The sequence below is a fragment of the Trichoplusia ni genome, chromosome 13, assembly GCF_003590095.1.
Source record: "Trichoplusia ni isolate ovarian cell line Hi5 chromosome 13, tn1, whole genome shotgun sequence".
In the NCBI taxonomy this organism is placed as follows: Eukaryota; Metazoa; Arthropoda; class Insecta; order Lepidoptera; family Noctuidae; genus Trichoplusia; species Trichoplusia ni.
In genome coordinates, this window is record NC_039490.1 from 2,787,512 (window position 1) to 2,794,896 (window position 7,385).

Genomic DNA, 7,385 nt, shown 5'->3' on the forward strand with positions numbered 1-7,385 from the left:
TTGTATGATTACAACAGTTTAAATCAAAATATAAACAGAACGGTAACCCTGACCCGCTATCTCGTCCCTACTTGGACCGGTCACATAAAAGTTTTGCCGTATGTTCTCCTGAGCTGTAAAAGTGACTCAGTAATTTATCGGCCATGAAGAAAGTTCCCCTTTAGGGTTCAGACTTGTGCAATCTTACCTGGACAGCAACCTCGGGTAACCGCGGGTTTAATGACACAGTCTTAAAAACAACTTAGAACAAGTTATAAGATTTTTTACTCGACTTGATTTAGAAGGATTGTTGGATCCGTTTGTTTGTATTTGTTGTGTTGCGTGCTGCGGGTTATCAAGGGATAGCTGTCCTCTGGGATTAGCAGGAGTATGGCTTGAAGTCACGTAGTGTTTTGTACAAATTGAAGTCGTGAATTAGAATTAAGCTTGGTGTGTTGATGACTGGCTTTTGTTTTGGTTTTGTAGTAAAACTAATGAAGAATAGAAACAAATAGTCATGTCACTTTTCAATATTTGCATCTATCGATGTTTCGAAATATTTCAAATTCTCATGATTTATACTAAACTTATATTGTCCCATGGTATTTTCGCAATCACTTTTCATGTGTTCCAACTCTTAGAACGACACTAATCATTTCTAAACCAAACTCATGACTGCTACACTGTAATAGTTTACTAAAAGACCTATTAACGTTCACTTAACAATTGCCTAACACAAAGTAAGCAGAATAGTTGCTAACTTTTCACTTTTAAACTCCTATATACTTAAATTTACCAAGTAATACAAACATACCACAGCCATTCTTCCCAACTCCACCTTCAGACGACACTTTTTACTTGTACCGTGTACCCTGACAGTAACAGGTGAAGTTGCGTTATAAAATCTCGTACAAAACGAGCAATGTACAACTTACAAGTATATTAACATCTTAATGAACAGTAAAACATTTGATTTACTAAGTTTATATTGCAATCTTTATGAAATGAGTTTATTTAGTGTTCACTAGTGTTCTTTGGGAATGGCTAACAAGTTCAGTCTAAATATTTAAGAAGTTGCCTGTCTGCTTTCACTGCAATTTATAATTGTTTGAAGTTAAACGTTTTGTCAGAATTTAACATAAAATTGTATGTTTATTTGGCGCTTTCGAAAACAGAATCTCACTGAGATGAGAATAAATTAGATGCTTTGGTGAACGTTTTGCTGTAAACACCTTCTTAATTCTTTAAAAACAAAGATAGATATTTGTTTTAGTATATTTTTTAATAGACTAACTATTAGTTAATAACTTACATTTGACCACAGGTGGGATATTAATCCCACCTGTGGTCAAATGCTTCCCTTTCTGTCTTTTGCAATATCTGTCGACATGCATCCCTCAAAGGACAAAGGAATTATAAAAATAGACAAGATAATAGGTATAAAATATTTATCCTCATACGACACGCCATTAAAATATAAATAGGAAACAATCTAAAAATAAACAATTATACATTTTAATCCTATTAGATAGAGATCGCCTTGAGTACACAAAACCAAGTTAATTAGAGACAAAAAAACAAGCTTCCAGCTTCTCCCATTGTTTTTGTAACCCAAGTAAGGATTACCGTATTTAATTAAACGGTATCATGCCGGTATCAGGTTCAGATAAACGGTAATTAATCGTTGTTTTCTTGTCAAGGTAAAAACGTTTTTGATCCGCAAGATCAAAGCTGAGATCAACTTTAAGTATTTCTGTAATGGAAACATTATGTTGAAAATTAAAAATTATAATGGTTTTCTTGCCCCGGGATTTGTGGGACACAGGTTTTTTGTGGATTTACCTTGATTGCTTTACTTCATTGGGATGATTTATCTTTAAGAAACAAAAAAAAAAACAATAATTTTAATGTTTTTTATTCACAAAACCTAATACCTTGTTACTTGTTATGTTATTAGTAAAGAGCCTAGGAGTAGAGAAATTACCAAGCTGGTCAAGTCTTCGATTTTTTACAAATAATTACCATTACGCACTCCAGGAGCGACGTATGCAGCTTCACATGTATTGTTCAAACCGAACGGCCATACAGCCCTGAGCTTCTATTGAAAATTGAATGTACCTACCTACACATGTAGTACGATGTGTAGGGGTTCTTACTCAAAGTGAAAACAGAACTTTATAGCGCAGTGCTCTTAGTGGGGCGGCCAGTAAGCTATAACGCTGCACTCACTTTCGACGTGACATTGACCCTACTAATGTTAAAACATGCTTAGAGGTTCTTGAATATGGCGATTTTTAAGTAAAAACTTATATTGCTTTTGCTTTTGATACTGCAGAAATCAATGAAATTTTATGATGGATCAAGGGTTGAGTGAAATTTTACGGTAAATTTAAATATCTCTTTTTCAATTATATGCACAAACAAAATATTTCTCAGAATTTTTGACAAGAATTTTCCTCATCATTATACGAAATCAAATGCCAAATATGAAATTCTATAACTGGAGCAAATCATAGCCGAAGCCACACATCGATACATAAAGCCTTTAAATGCCCGCCAACAGGCGTACACAATTACGAACATTACGCGTCAATCACAAGCAAAAGTTTCCTTCAAAAACCTCCGGAGTTTCGCGCAATCACAAACATTGAAAGAGGCGTCGTCATAGCAACGGTCGGTGTTATGCGCAGTCGCGACAGCCGATGACTCCGCCCTCATGACAGCCTGTTGCTTGCCGTATCTGCCGGACGCCAGTCACCTTTCAGCATTCATGGACCCACATCCAAAACAATATCAATCCGGTAAACACTAATTTCAAAAGAAATAAGACTCAAAGTTCCATGACAAAAAAATCAAAATAAATATTAAGTCAATTTCTGATGTGCTAAAGTTGAACTTTTAAAACTTGTACGTGAAGTTTACCACGCTGTCCCGTTTCTACTTTCGCCCCAACGTGCCGGCGTCTCGCTCGCGCGTTCATGAAGGCCTGCGAAATCAGGTATCTAAATGACATTATGTTGAAATGAAAATCCCAAAGAAACAGGGGACCAAAAAAATTCGTAACTTGATTTGTTAAATGTTGTTCTCACATTTGTATTTTACCGTCATTTTTCACAGGAAATGCTTTGTAGATACATGGGCTAAAAAAAATGTATAAAATTTACGATGTTAACTATATTTTCTCATCACTTTCCATTTTCTTCATTTCATCTAAGCTTGCAAAACATTTATTCCCTAAAAATTTATAATAAACCAATTCAAAGTAACAATCCCACCATTATGACCGAATAACACTCACTATCTCAAACAAAAAACCTACTACTCCCTATTGCAATACAAAAAATAAGATCTTTCGCCCACATGTACATTCAAAACAAAATAGAAAGAAGGGTAAGAAAGTTTAGCTCCTAAAACTGTTAAGAGATGGCGCTGTTAGTCCGTGCGATTCTTTCTGTAAGTTCTTTCACTAAGTATGAATACTATGAGGCGACTAACATCTGTTATGTTTGCTGAAGTTCAAAGTAGTTTTCCTTTGCATTATAACAACGTATTATAAAAATATCAATAGACCTGAATGTTTAAAGGGAACGATAAATCAAAAATCCCTTTAACATCACCGTAAATGAAAGATTTTGCTTAAAGAAGAAAATAATAAATTCAAATTAAATAACTAAGACCGTTAAGGAAATAAACCGACAAAACAAATATAAATCCTTCCGTACATCCTGCATGACACCCTGGAGGCAGTCTCGAGACGATCAACTAACACCCAATAAGAACAGTATAAGCTTCTTATACAATATGAGACGGAGAAAATTACGCCATCCGTCTGCCTTGTACATGCAAATTAGACTGTTTGCGGACATATATAAATCGGCCCTCTCAGTGCGTTGGTACTTCAAAGTGCCGTAACATGTATTATAATCCCTTTCTAATTTACTACCGAAATAATTGGCTTCAGGTTTTAGATTTGTTTTGTTACTGTCTGTTTTTGCTTGCATGCTTGTGGTGTATTTGTTTTTGATGTGTTGCGCACTGCTTTGTATTGTTTGTATTAAAAGTTTTTGATTAATGAAAAGTGTAGGTTAATCTGGGTTTCCAAACGTAAGAACTTTTTCACGATAAAATTTATCTTTAATCAAAATCTCTTTAAAGACAAATATTATCTACTAGTGTCATTCTTGCAAGCTAAATGCTCTAAACAATGTTTTAGTTTTTAGACTCTGTTTCGGTGTTATTCTGACTAATCGCTTATCGTTTTTTCCTCTACCGAATTTGGAGCTTTAGCGAATCTATGTATTGTTCACTTATTATGGTACATGTTATTTAAGAGTATAACAATTGAATGCAAAATTAAAGAAATACTATAAAAAACTAAAATATGGCAGACTAAAACTGATAATGTCATTGTAATATCGCATGCACCAAAAGCATCACTTATGTCAAAATAGAAAAAAAAACATTCTACAAGTATCTGAAGCAAAATTGGATAGGCAGTTCAAGTTACAAGTAGACAACCCTAACTTTTATGACAAATCGTATTCTGATTAATCCAGAATACTTATAAGAAGCCAGTAATCCGAATAGACACGGATTGTTCCCAAAACCTGTCTAAACAATGTCAAACAAGTTCTTCGAACTGTTTCAATCAAACGGGCCGCAGTTTCTGACAATTAATTAAAATCTGAATGGGACTGTTACAAAGTACAATACAAATTGTATCGATTTACTGAAACTTGTTGAGGTAGACATTAATATAATACAAAATTTGTTCAAAGTATAATGTTACTGGATTATAATTACTGGGATCCATCTTTGTTGTTTGTTTAAAACGTAAGAAGTGTGACAACACGAGTTCGTTTGGCTGTTTGTAATTATATCTTCTGGTAGTATATAAGTTTCTGTGTTGGGTGAAAACTCTCATGTAGACAAACAAGATTTATGAAATCAGAATCCATAAATTCAAAATTTCTGGTAATGTTACATTCCTGCGAACTCTAACACGTTTGTTGTTTCGTCACCTGTGATCGTAGATGGATAAATGGATTGAATATCCTTTATTGCATGCCACAGTAGTAAAGTTATTAACTAAAATATAATATCGTTACACATAAACAAACCACAATCAATAGTTTTATCGCAAAGAGTGAGTTTTTACTGACAACCTTTTGAATTCATTTCATCTTAGGATTCAGATTTAACATACATCGAATTTATTTCACTCACGTAATAAATTACACCTGATCTTTCTTCCTTGATACATAGACTACAGTTTCACCGAAACTTTTCGGCAGCATAGTTAAGAAGCAGCATTGGTGCAGTCATGTAATCTGGCAAGTTAAATTTGAGTGGGGTGTGAATAAAACCCGGTCCCTATCCCCACATTGTGGAATGGCAAAAGTTAGCTTGTTTATTCTCACTTTAGAGGTACTATAGCACGCAAATGTTAGGTGTGAAATACCGGCTGACTTATTGCTTTAAAGCGGCGTCGAGAATGGGATGTTATTGTGTACTTTTAACTTTTTTAAACGCATTGTGCCCGTTTTAGTATATTGTTCGGTGTTTGTATCAAAAGTTTTTATTTATAAGCGTCATTGGGATTTTTGGATGCGGGGAATGCAATAACCGGTGTTTTGGCTCGATGTTATGGGTTAAAGTTATCGTTGTTGCAAACACTATGCTTAAAAGTTCTGAGTTTAAAATTCGGCTTTGGATTTGGGATATAGTACCTAACATTTACCGTAGAGCAGGAAAAATAAGGGTCTTTTTATGTTTGCCACTTGTTATATTTAACATTTCCTTCTTTATCATACTGCAGTATACTACTAGTAATTAAACTTCTATACATAATATTGCATTATTAAACGTCCGCAATTTAGTAACGACCGAGCGTACAGCAGAGTTTGGACGTTAATTTGATTTGTGGGACTTACCTAAGGCTTTCACAAGGAAATCAATTTGGGCCGCAACTATGTCATGATCGCAACACTGCTGCAGATTCGTGCAATCAAACTAATGAGATGAGTTCTGGCCTAATCCTTATTAGAGCCTTATTGACGGACCCGAGACCCGAAACTTGCATAGTTTTGGAACTCTCCCAACGTCTGCTTCAAGATTATTGTGAATGTTTTCGATTATATTCTGTTTACAGCAAGTGACAATGGTGTTTCCACTTCAATTTAGGATACATAGTAATCAGATACAAGGATATAAAATTGTGATCAATTATCTTAGTCGATAATTAAACTGATAGGTGCTTATATTTTTTACATCGATGAATTATTAAATACTTTATAATATAGAAATCGTGGCTTTCATTTTCTTCATAATGCAGCCTTAGATGTATCAGGTTGGCACATAAAACATCAGGCAGTAAAACAAAATACAAATTCTTTAGAAAATAAACAAACGATCGTAGTTTTCCCTTCAGAGATTACTTACTAGCTAATGTAATTAGTGTTGATATCGCTTAGATTACTTCGAGCGGTAACATCATTAATTGCATCGGTGCCCCTCGATGCTGAATGCAGCTCTAACACGCAATTATTAATGTCATTTAGTACAAGTATAGATGTGGTTGGACTGTGGTTATTACAGGCTAATAGGTACATGATTATAGTGATGAGCTGCTAGGCTTAAGCCAGTTTGAGTGCTTTGAGAACTGACGATAATTTAATTGGATTGCTAATGAGGTGATGAGGTGAGATGATATAGTAGAAACTAGAGAAACTAAAGAGCTACTGCATATTTCTTGCGGATCAGTTATTAAGAGCAAAATGTTTCGAATGACGGTACAAAATTATCAAAGACATGTGTGCATTCCGACAGTTAATGTGATGAACGGTCATTAGAACAAGTACTCTAAATCCAAAAATAAACGACTAAACAAACGCCAACAAGTCTAACATAAAGTCATCGACCAATAAATAACAAAACAAAAACCAGTTGTTTAAAAACAAAACTTTCCATTTTGGCTCAAAAACACTATGTCCCCAAAGGATTTAAGTCCGATTTCATTCACAACGCTACGGATGTACGGAGTTTAAACTTCATTTCCTAGAAAGGATATTGGGGATTAAAAGTTTTCTAGCCCTAATCCATTGAGACAGCCGGTTTGCTGGGCGCGGAGTCGGACGAGCCAAATCTAGGGATCTAAGAATCCACGACATGGAATTTCGGTTTTATTGTTCAGTCCTTAAATTGGATTTTATGTCGATGATTCCTGCTGCCTCATCTCTGATTTCTCGTTTATGTTCCACTTTAATGAATATTACGTGGTTTACTCCGAGTCTGTTATAAGACTTGTTTTGCTTTTTCCTGACAGTTCTAGAAGGTCTCTTGCTCAACTTTTGGTGATGATAAACTATAATAAATTGTAATAGCAGAAAAATACTTATCGACACCAA